At 43.7% G+C, this 11,873-nt stretch overlaps 1 long non-coding RNA gene across 3 annotated transcripts; it reads left to right on the top strand.

Moving 5' to 3' along the window:
- The first annotated feature begins 2,650 nt into the window (after positions 1-2,650).
- LOC133896752 (uncharacterized) lies at positions 2,651-6,965 on the top strand. 3 transcript variants are annotated; one of them, XR_009905826.1, is made up of 8 exons: positions 2,651-3,330; positions 3,477-3,664; positions 3,976-4,025; positions 4,102-4,432; positions 4,526-5,377; positions 5,699-5,801; positions 6,373-6,556; positions 6,737-6,965. It is a non-coding gene; the product is annotated as an uncharacterized LOC133896752 (long non-coding RNA). The 3 variants fall into 3 exon arrangements; XR_009905825.1 differs by lacking the exons at positions 6,373-6,556; positions 6,737-6,965 and having other exon boundaries at positions 5,287-5,377; positions 5,699-6,341; XR_009905824.1 differs by lacking the exons at positions 6,373-6,556; positions 6,737-6,965 and having other exon boundaries at positions 5,699-6,341.
- The last annotated feature ends 4,908 nt before the right edge of the window (positions 6,966-11,873 follow it).

Raw genomic sequence — 11,873 nt, 5'->3', positions numbered from 1 at the left:
AACCACCTACATTCAAACCTAGAGAATCTAGCAACTAGATATCTCTATACATCTAACAATGACAAAATTGCAAACCTTTTCTAAATTAGATCTCAATTGGATCTCAAAATTCCTCACCATGGAACAAGCACCAACCATCAAGCCTAGAGCAATCTACCAAGTAAATCTAACTAAAAATAAAATATAGATCATCTTACTAACATTAGAGCACCTTGACTCCTCCAAATTTTTAATGCTCTAATAGCAAGGACGGCAAAAATGGCGACCGACACTATTCTAAATGGGCTTGGGGTGACTCTGTTTTGATCGGGCTTGGGGTAAAAGGTGAGTTTTATACTATAGCAACCATCAGTATCGGTTGGTGGCTGGAACTGGCACTATGTAGCAACCATTAGTGCCAGTTCGTTGCTAGAACCAACACTGACATATGAGTGCCAGTTCCATCCACTATCTGACACTGATAGTCAATTTCAGTGCCAGTTCTTAGCTGCTCAATCATTGTTCATGTGCGGGAGATTAAGAACCAACACTGACACATTTTCAATCCTGGTTCCTGTTCAACCGGCACTAATTAGCTGCCACATATTGCCTGTTCTGTGGTAGTGCCAACAACAAACTTAGCAGAGAACCTCGACATCAACCACGATGATGCTCCACTCTGTTTCTACGCAATCAACAACATCCTGAGGCCAGACTCGCCATGCAGGATCACACTGTGTGTTCTGGACTCTGAGCTGCTCTTCACCATAGCTAATGAGCCAGACTCATTCAACAAAGTAGAGTAGCATAAATGATGGTGCCATGTGGCATTGGACGAGATGAAGGCAATCAAGGATAATGGCACGTGGACACTCACTAACTTACATGAAGGTCACCACCCGATCGGAGTCAAATGGGTTTATAAGCTCAAAACAGATGCGGGTGGCACCATGGTGAAGTGCTAGGTACACTTGGTGACGATGGGCTATGTGCAGCGCGCTGGAGTTGACTTTGACGAGGTGTCCCTTGCCTATGGCACGCCTCAACTCTGAGAGGGAGTTGATCGCCATCGCCGCACGCGAGAGCTAGGAAGTGCACCACATAGACGTAAAATCAGTGTTCCTCAATGGCGACCTCGAGGAGGAGGTGTACAGGGAACACAACCCCCTAGCTTCGTCCATGACGAGCAAGAGAAAGAGGTGTTATGGCTGCACAAGGTGTTGTACTGGCTCTGTTAGGCGTCCAGGGCCTGGAATGCCAAGGTGGACAATACGCTACTATCACTTGGGTTTCAGAGGAGTTCTTTAGCACACGCCATCTACATGTGGCACCGTTGAGACACGCCTTCTCTTGAGTGTGTATGTCAATGATTTAATCATCACCAGAGCACACACGTAGGAGATTGCAAAGTTCAAGGTCGAGATGCAAAACATGTTCAAGATGAGCAACTTGGGACTGCTCAGCTACTACCTCAGCATCAAAATACGATAAGCTACCGGGCGCATCAATTTGTACCAAGCAAGGTACGCCAGTGAGCTATTGGACAAGGTGGGCATGGGCTACTGCAACCTGACCCAGGTCCCGATGGAGGCACATCTCAAGCTGAACAAGGTGAGCCCAAATCCGCCCACTAATGTCGTGTTCTATCGAAGAATTGAGGGTAGCCTCCACTACCATGTTCACACCCAGCTGGACATCCCCTTCACCATGGGCTATCTCAGCCGGTACATGGAGGAACCAACAACCAAGCATCTCAATGCCATCAAATACATATTGCAGTACATTTCTGGTATGCACAACCATGGTTTCTGCTACTCCAAGCATGACAGCGGCATGGAATTGATTGGCTACAGCAACTCCGACATGGCTGGTGACGTTGATGACTGGAAGAGCACCATAGGGTTGTTGTTCTCGCTCAAGTGTGGCCCCATGATGTGGCAGTCATAGAAGAAGAAGGTGGTGGCCCTTTTATCGTGCAAAGCAGAGTACATTGTCCTGACAACCGTGGCATGCCAGGGCGTCTGGCTTGGTCGGCTGCTTGGTGATCTGCTTGACAAGGAGGCTGAGTCACCACCATTCATGTGGGCAACAAATCTGCGATCATACTATGCAAGAATCCAGTCCTTCATGACCGGAGCAAACATATTGAGATGCACTACTATTAGATACCAGAGAGTATTGAAGGCAGCAAGGTTGCCATCAAGAACATCGGTACTGATGATTAGCTCGCGAACATACTGACAAAACTACTTGGGCGTATGAAGTTCCAAGAACTGCGAGTAAGAATTGGCACTGTTGACACTAGTAACAACTAGATTAGGGGAGTTTGTTGAATAATTATGTTGTTATTTCCTTTAGTCTCTAGTTTAGCCTAGCTTTGCTCGGTTCGTTTCTATCTGCACATAGCTCATGAGTTCATGGATTGTGCACGCCATGCATGTCAGTGCGACGTGGCCTTGCTGCCCATTCCGAGTCGGGATGGTATGGGTCTTCCGGATCGTGGCATATAGCATGGCACGTTCATCAATTAGTTTTCTCTTTCATCTCTCCTACTTAAAAAAGGAGTAAGGCGTGTTCCGTCCGCCGAATATTCCTCTGCCTCCTGTGATTCCTCTGCCCCCCGCATCTCCACACCCCCCCCCCCCCGGCCGCCCGCCGCAGCCACGTTCTCCTTCTCCTCCTCGCCTCTTCCTCGCTCTCGCGCTATCGCCGCTGATTCGCCGCCCCCGCCTGCCGCGCCACCGGATCAAGCGCCCCCCGAACCCAACCCTTGCGCGCCTACAGCGGGTTAGGCCCCCACCGAGGAGGTGACGAGTGGAGCCAAGCCTCCGCCAACAACGAGGAATGGGAGCCGTCGACCTTCCGCGACGACGCCCCAAACCCTAGATCCCGCATCGAGCATGCCGGCAGCGCAAATCCGCTAGGAGTCCAGCGGTGATGCGCACAATCCAGCGGACGACGACGCGCCTCCCATCGCTGGCCCTTCCTCGTGCATCGGCGAGCACGACCCTACCATCCGATCCGGTGGACGGCGACGCGCCTCTTGTCACTAGCCCATCCACGTGCGTCCTTCCCTGGCGAGGGCAACCCAGCACCAGATCCCTTCATCTTTCCCTACTGCAGATCGCTTCTCTGATTTCTCCCCCAAGATTTCAAGAACTCGCACATTCTTCTTTTTTCCCTCTTTCTTCGCTGATTTCTCCCCAAATTCTTCCTATCACAGTCCCTGACTTGTTCCATCCTTCCTCTCAATAAGTTTGTTGCGCCTCACCGTCGGCGACCGGACGCAGCAAGCCAGGCCTCCTCCCACCGAATCCTTCTCTCCTCGAGTGGTGATTTCATCTTTTGCTGGTAAGTAAAACCCTAGCTTGTTATGATAGATTGTTCTAAAAGTTCGTTTTTGTTCAGCGGGAACCTTTTTCTCCGGTTCTCCCTGAGATTGCGCGTGGTACCTTACTAATGCAATCCTGCGATCCATTCATCCATGGCTCGGTTAGGTTCTTCTTCTTCGGAGTGCAAAATCAATCTCAGCTGACACCACAGGAATTGGTACCCAAATTTTTTCATCAGGGGGTTTAACTGAACCCGATGCCCTATGTTAAGACAACCCCTACCAGCTGCTGCTCACCTCGCAGGGTGATTCCGTCGTGATCGAGCAGAGCGTCTCGTCTTGGGTTCAATAGAGGTATGCCGGCGTCTTCTTCTTGGTTATGTTTGCTGTCAGTGTATAAACACAATGCAAATGGCATCCTGCTGAGTGGAGAAATGGCGATACTACTGCATAACATCAGTAGGAAAAAAGGGAGAAATTTGTCGTAGTTTCTGTCTTGTCTCCCTTCATGACTGCATTTTATTCAAAGGAGGATTTTCCCCCTTGCACACTCTCTGGCACGTACTTATAGAATGCAAGTTTTTACTTGATTTGTGTATGCCAAGTAATTTTCCACGGGTGATGTCATGATTGATGCCTGACACCTGTTTCTTTATTTCAAATAGCATATGCTGAGAAGAGGTTGGTAGCAGAAAATGCAAGCTCGCAAAACATGGTATGAGCCTCATTTTTTATTATCATATTGGTGCAACTTGCTGTGGGGTTCAGTTAAATAACATAATCAAATGCAGCATAGGAAGGAACTGGAGGCTAGAATAAGGAAGCAGCTCCAGGGACCTGAACTACTGCCATCTTCATATGACACGGCATGGGTTTCTATGGTTCCTTGGATTCATTTCATCTTCGTTTCGATCGTATTCATTTCATCTGTATTCAGGTAAATCGCTTCGCCCTCTCACTGGATTGCTGCCTCTCAAACACTCAGTGAGCACCCATCAGATGACGACTCAGAGAGGAGTGCCCGTCCGGGGGTGCTCCGTTGGACACTGACACATTGAGCAACCATACGACTGCTTTGTCCACCGTTGGCCGGCCGCCTCCTTAAGAAGAAATCAAGATCAGGTTTGCCCCAAACCTCCACCCAACCACCCCCGATATGTAATCTTGTGTGTTTTGGTGGTCAGTTATTATCCATTTCCTCTTGTCCTGTTGCAGGATTGCATTGATCCCCCCTGTGCTGCAGTCTGTTCAACCCACACCAAAATCGTTGTCGTGCTCTCTATTCCACTCTCCCTCTCTAACGTTCTGAAATGCATGTTGGATATTCATGTTTTCTATTTGTTTACCGATTTATACTTATTTCACATCCATCCAAACATCATTAATTCATGAGGTCATTCTGGTCTTACCTAGCTTCCTTGATATCAATTGCAGCCTTGGTAGTTGTTGTGAAATGCAACAAATGTACCATAATCAGTGGAGATCCGTGGTCTTTTGACTAACACTTTTCGTAAACAATCGTTCTAGCTAATATAACACATTTTTGCTTGTGTTCCTCCGTGCTCGGATCCCAGCCAGGTGGGTTCACTCTTGTTTAGATAGTCCTTCAGTTAACTGATAAAAGATGTTAATTTGAGCTGAATTTGTTGTAATTTTTTCATGTCCTTATGTGCTTAGCTTCATCAAGATTGACTTATCCTGCAAAAATTAACTTAGAGATGGAGCAAGGCTGTTGCAGGGAAATGAAATGTATCAATCAAATGCAAAATTAGCTTGGCAGCAGCAGTTGGGCTTAGCAACTATGTTGGTCTCTATTCGTATAGTTTGAGTGCAAATTTACCACATCTCGCTTTAGCTAGCTTTGAATTAATTGAACAGAGGTCTTCTATGCTATCCCAAAATACTAGACACAAGCGTACTGAGTGGTCTGTACCAGGTCTAGAATCTCATGTAGTGTACATTTTTGCTTTTATCAGGAACATTTTTTATTCTTAAAATTGGATGCTTACAAGATTTCCTGTTGAGGCTCATAATCCAGACATTGCGTTGTTTTTTGGCATCTTCAAGGTAATTCCTGACTGCGAAGTTCATAGCTTTTGCATATGCTTCATGTCATTCTGGAAGTATCGAGGATTATTGTTGTTGTTGATCGAGCCTTACATGGCTTGATTAGTGCTCTTTTTTGTTATAATCCCCCCAAAAAATATGGCAACAATCCTAGGTGATTGGAGATTTCACAGTTCGTTACACGACTTGATTAGTGCTCTTTCCTTACATGGCTTCATTAGTGCATGTGAAATTCTTCACTCTTTCCTTCTATTATGTGGACATAAATTTACATAATATCAATTTGTTGATTTTTTTAACTTTGTGATTGGTGATTTCAAGGTTATCCTTCCATCTAATTTGTGTGCTCCTCCACTACGGCGAGTTGCTCTACCACGGCGACCGGATCCATGGCGACTCGGATCCAAACATTCAAATTGGATTTGTAAGGCCGCATGCAAGTGCATTTGGTCTAGCTACTTGATGGGACTTTGCCATGCAGTGCACCAAAGTTAGTTAAATTTTTAGCTAGAGCACAAGTTCTATGTGCTTGCAAGTATGGTCACATGGGAGTTAAGAGGGACTAATAGAACAGATGTTTTGACCTAATGTCAATTATCTATGATCTTTCTATGCGTCTCATATATTTCATTCAGGCAAAATAGGTTATCTTGTTCCTGTTCCGTATTAGATTTCATTTTGCCAAAATATTATGAAAGCCAACAGCTTGTTGATGGTGCTTGAACTACCTCTTTGGATCTTTCTTGAGTTGTAGTCCCTTGCATTTTGATTTTCAAATTGATTTATCAAGAAGTTATGGTACCAGTTCATTGTGAATTCCTGATTTCCATATTGTTATACTGAGATAACCACACTAGATTATTGATTCATTGCACGACAAAATGTAGCTTTTTTAGTAAGTCCTTTGCACTTCTCTGATGTTCTTATATTGGTACAGCATGCACTATTTCCTCCTCCTTCAGAAAGTGACACCCTGTATCATTATCTATGTTTAGGTGATGCTAATTACTAGGATTGAACTCAGACGGTGTGCACCATGGTTTCTATAAACATATTAATCAGTAAATAAATATGGTTATCTCATTGGATGAGCAGAACATTTGGAAGAAATTTAATGGATCTTTCATTTGGGAAAAAGTAACGCATTTGTTGCATTTGGGATTTCGTTGGATCAATAAGGTACAATGTTTTGTTACTGTATGATTCCTTTCTTTTGGGTTGCTACTTCCTCTTATGATAAATTCTTTAAGATCACCCGGGCCACATTCACTGCTGAATTTGTTGTTTTAGATCTTAGAGCACAACTTCTGTGCAGCTTATTCAATCTTATGAGAAATAACTGCATTATAATCTGAACAGATGCAATTATGAGCAAGAACGATGATGACATTGATCCAGTAGATGAACGAGAAGATGGTTGGCTGTGCTTCTACGAGATTCTTGCTAATCATTTTGTTAGAGTTCCTGAAAGTGGGAGGCGTATACTTGAGTTGATAGTGCAACTCTGGAGCCAGTCGTTTGCGGCTAACATATTTGCACTTCTTTTCCACATATGGGTATGCTACATTACTCAGTTCAATAAATAATAGAAGGATGTATGTGTACAGGCCCAATTCCATTACGAAGAAACCATGTTTTTTTTCTCCAATCGCAACGTATGGCATTTGACTAAATCACCCCTGCATGCTTGATTGTTGTCCCGTTGCAACGCACGGGCATTAACTAGTAATGAATAAAAGGAAGAAGAAACAGAAAAACTGCAAGTTGTACATAGTAACAAAATCAACCGAGTCCAAGTGTTCGTTGAGTGCAACAACATTCACCTGAGTTTCGGCTGACAGTTAAGGCGCTGTTTGGAAGCTCGGTTTTGGGTCCAAAACCGATGTAAAACACAGGCCCTATATTTTTTTCCAAAGTGGACCAAAAAATTTGTTTGGATGACCGGTAGCATACTAAATTTTTGGTCCGTTTTGACCCATTCTGTCGGATTGAAAAACAGATCTTGGGACGTCTAGAAAAGAAAACGATAACTATCGGGTGCAACTCCTCGTCTCGTCGTCCCTCCCCCATGGACTCCACTTGGCCTGGCAACGGTAGCAATCCGGCCAGCGACTGCTGTGGACCGGCGGGCGAGTGCATCGGAGATGGCTGGGGAGCGGCTGCCGAGCGCACCGATAACTGGGAAGAGGCGGCCGAGACGAGGAGTCTACGGAGCTGCCATCATCCTGGCCTTCATCTTCACTGCCCTGGCCTCCATCTGCACTGCAGCTATTTTCCCGGCCTCCACGGCCGCCGCTGCCATTCGGTCCTCAACCTGCACCATCACCATCAGCGTCGTCCCTGTCTGTTGTCGTTCAGGCCTTGATCCGTAGCCGCCTATGTCTCTGATCTCATGCATCTGCGTTGTTGCTGTCGTTTGACAACAACGATGGGCTTGAACTCCGCATTCCAGCTCCAGGCAAGAGCAATAGGCTCCAGGCAAGAGCAATAGGCTCCAGGATATGGACATCTTTCCTCCTGCTTGTTGTAAATGGTGAGCTAATCTCTGTGATTTTGGTTCATAATTCTTGATCTATTGCCTTCCTGGATTATGATTCATGTGATTTTAGTTGGGATTTGGATCTCTCTCACTCCTTGGTTCTGAAATCATGGTTCTGCTGTGATTTCGGTTCAAATTTGGATCTTATGGTCCCATCTGTGTTTGATTCATTTGATTTTGGTTGGGAATTGATCCGTAGAGAATTGCTACATGCTTGCTGATGCTACTAATTTACGTGGGGCTCATTAATTTACGCTGTTATTTTTGGATCTTTGGATTCACTAATTTACACTGTTGTTTTATGCATTACACAAACAATATTTTTAAGGGGAGAAGTAATGTTTCGTATTCTTGTGTACAAGAAAATACAGGTGTAACATAATTATAGGTGAAAAGAATTACAAGACTTCCAAACAGGCCCTAAGTTGTTTTCTCGAGGTCAGAAGTAATCTGATCACCAACTTACCCATCATCAGTGCAACATAGCCTACGCTGGTCTAAGTCTAAACCTACAAGCCTTCCTTTTGTGAGCACCTTTTAACCTGTGACAAGATGTCGGCAACCATCAAAACCTCCTTTTCCAACTACACATCAAGTGCATATGCAGAAGTGGAGGGAGGGGAAAGGGCAACTTGCCATCTAGCTAGTAGAGGGGGACAACATCAAACAGAAGGAATCCGCAATGCCCTATCACTGTCGATGTTCGGCCTGTGTGCCGTGCCCTCACCAGTGTCGATCACTGACAACAGGATCGGTGAGGTAGCCGAGCCAGGCTGGAGTGTGTGGCCGGTGACATGGAATATCCCCTCCTCCCGTTTGGTGCCTCAGAAGTAGTGCTGGTGGAGCTGATGGTGGGGGCAGTACTAGGCTAGCAGTGTCTCCCACTACCACTGTGTGGAAAGCGAGGCTGCTAATGAATTCAGCTTTGCCATTGATGGACTGCAGCTTCCCTCCCCTTCCCTTTCCCGGCCCATGTATGGGGCAGTTCCTTGTATAGGCAATCCATCATAAGCCTGACCCTTTTGCCCATGTTTCCAAGGTGACATTATGCAGCGCCTGATCCTTGGAACTGCATGCATGCTGGTTGCACATTGCAAACTTTTTTATCAGAGGCTGTGCTGGCTGTAGAATCACTTTCCCATGAGAAGGGAACTTCTTTGACAATGTTAATATCTTTGGCAGGCAGGCAGCAGAGGGCTTGCCTACCAGCAGTCTACTGCAGTGTAGTGGACGATTATGTCTTGCTGATGACAGGAACTAGTGGCTGGTGGCCTTTGGCCTTCTGTGAAATATCTTCCCTTTTTGGAGAGTGATCAAGCACATAGCCTATAGTCTTATATACGAAGCATTAGGTCCACTTAGATGCTGGGTCGGCTTGACCGGGCTGCGCTTGGGCTTGGTCCCCAAAAAGCAAGCAAGGTGAATGCCCAACAACCTAAATCATTGCCTGAACTTTGCTGGAGCTCCTAAATATGTTATTCTTTTGATTGTCTTTTGCATTTTCCTTCCTTCTTTTTGTTTTCAAATTTTTATATTTGATGTTTCAAGAAATGTTGTGGGGATCAACTGACCCTACAAAATTCAGTGCAGCTTCTTACGAGCGATGTTAACCCTAATTAACCTTGGTATTATTATGATTAGTATTTACATGTAAATATAATATGATATATTCGTAGATAATAAGTTTTGCATTATCATGAGTTCAGGAATTGAAGTATAATTTTTGAAAATGTGCTACATTGCCATAGTACTGTAAAGTCAACCATCTTAAGTTTTACGATTGGAAAACCATTTCGATATTCAAGCTGTATCAAAATATGATAGGCAATTTTAGATAGCAAGAGTGTAATGCTACCATCTGAAAGTAATATATATATATATATATATATATATATGTAACTATACTTTTTGAAACTTATGCACTTTTGCTTTTAGAAAAAAGATATAATTAAGGAATATATATATACAGTAATTAATATAAAAATGACAAAATTATGTAAAAGATATTATTCCACCATGTGAAAAAAGGACATGGGCGCACCCATCACTCCAAATGTGCCATTGATGACTAATCATAAGTGACGGGTCATCAATGAGGTCATAAGTAACGGATCATATCTATGACACGTCACTGACGTGCGTCTCCTATGTGCTGGAGAGAAAGACATAAGTGACGGGTAACCTATGTTAATACATAAGTTACATGTTACTTATGTTTAGATATAAGTGATAGGTTAATAGTTTACCCGTCACTTATATTAAGACACAAGAGACGAGTAACCTCTTCACCCGTCACTTATGACTTATGATAAGTGACGGTGAAAAGGTTACCCGTCACTTATGACTTATGATAAGTGACGGTGAAAAGGTTACCCGTCACTTATGTGTAGGTTACCCTATAGGATTGTCCTTTTTTCTTGGCTGCATCCTGCAGCATAGTCAGGATTTGGTAAGCATCTTCTCCTTGCAAACAACAACAATGTATCAAAATCCATATCGATAAACACACGTATATAAAAACTCACTTCATTATAGGATCACAAAGGTTACAAAATTCCAATCAATTCATGACAGAATCACAAAGGTTACAAAGTTCCAATCAATTCATATTACATAAAACCTAACAACCTAATAAACTCGCCGTGTGGGTTGATGACTTTAGACATCAAGAACTCGACAATCCGTTATTGAATCCCCGGGAGTGCACCGTCATCGAAAAAATAAGCTGAGAAATCCTGCATAATTTGATGCGTAACCAATGTCATGTTATCGTGGAATTAAACTAATTACTAAAATTAGTTATGAATAATCTTGTATTGAACTTACATTGGGGGATTTCATATCCTTTGCTCGGATCATAAGGAGCATGCTCCACACAACATAGAATCCGTATGCGTTGTCTGGAGGTTGTTGGTAGCACTGGTGACAAAAAAATTACTATTAGATCAAAAGGAAAAAAATAGCAACAGAGAGCATTTGGTAATCTGTTTGGTACCATTTACCACGAATATGGTCTTGTGTGTCAGTCTGCGGCTGCCTATCATGTTGTAGTCAAGATCAGCTCGAAGGTACTTGTCAAAAGCCATACATAAAGTGGGATTGATTAGGGAACATTTGAATGTTAGAAAGTTAAATATGTAAACTAAGTTAGACATAACTTAAGCATGAAATAGTCCTTTTACAATGTTGTAATCACGCTCTCCAGGTTTTCCTTTTGGTCCTACTAGTTTTGATGAGTCAAGGTACCACACTAAGTTCCACTTGAGGCAAATGACCAATAAGACCCAATAACCACCAGTGTATGGGCGCCCAGCAGGTGGTCTATTTTAGAATAGTGTTGCATTACCCTAGCCACAAAGTCCACTGCATAGTCGCTATGAAGTTGGATGGCCGAGATTATAATGGCCTCACGGTCAAGAAATCCGATGGGCTCCTTGTTCTTTTTTTTTCTTTGATCAAGTGTCTACAGATAAGAATATAGTTAGATTTAAGACTTAGTGGTATTAATTAATGAATATCTAGTTTCAAGGGACTTACAATGTGCAAATCCGTAATAACGATACGTCCAAGGCATTAAGATTGAATATGTCATATAAGTCATTAAAACCCACGAGGAAGTAACCATCTTCAGTTAAGAAGTGTCGTCGTTTGTATTGTACGATTATGGATTCAGCCTTGGTGTCTCTAGAAGTCTGCATGTAGTAATTATGCAGGTCGACACATACTTCTCCCACCCTTATTATGTCATCTACCGTCATTATCGGCTTGTTATATTGGAATTTCATGTTGGCACTAGTCCATGCTGCTCCAATGTCCGTAGACTTCATCACCGATACAATGGCCTTTGACCTCTTCGGTAGGTGCTTCTTAGAACCTTTCTTCCTGGATCCCTTTTCCTTCTTCTTTGGGCTCTTTGGGGGAGATGAAATTGGAGTTGGAAGTGAGACTACTGGATGC

This window comes from Phragmites australis, chromosome 17, assembly GCF_958298935.1.
Source record: "Phragmites australis chromosome 17, lpPhrAust1.1, whole genome shotgun sequence".
Taxonomy (NCBI): domain Eukaryota; kingdom Viridiplantae; phylum Streptophyta; class Magnoliopsida; order Poales; family Poaceae; genus Phragmites; species Phragmites australis.
Note: the sequence above shows the minus strand (reverse complement) of the source record. Positions and strands in the feature narration are given on the sequence as shown.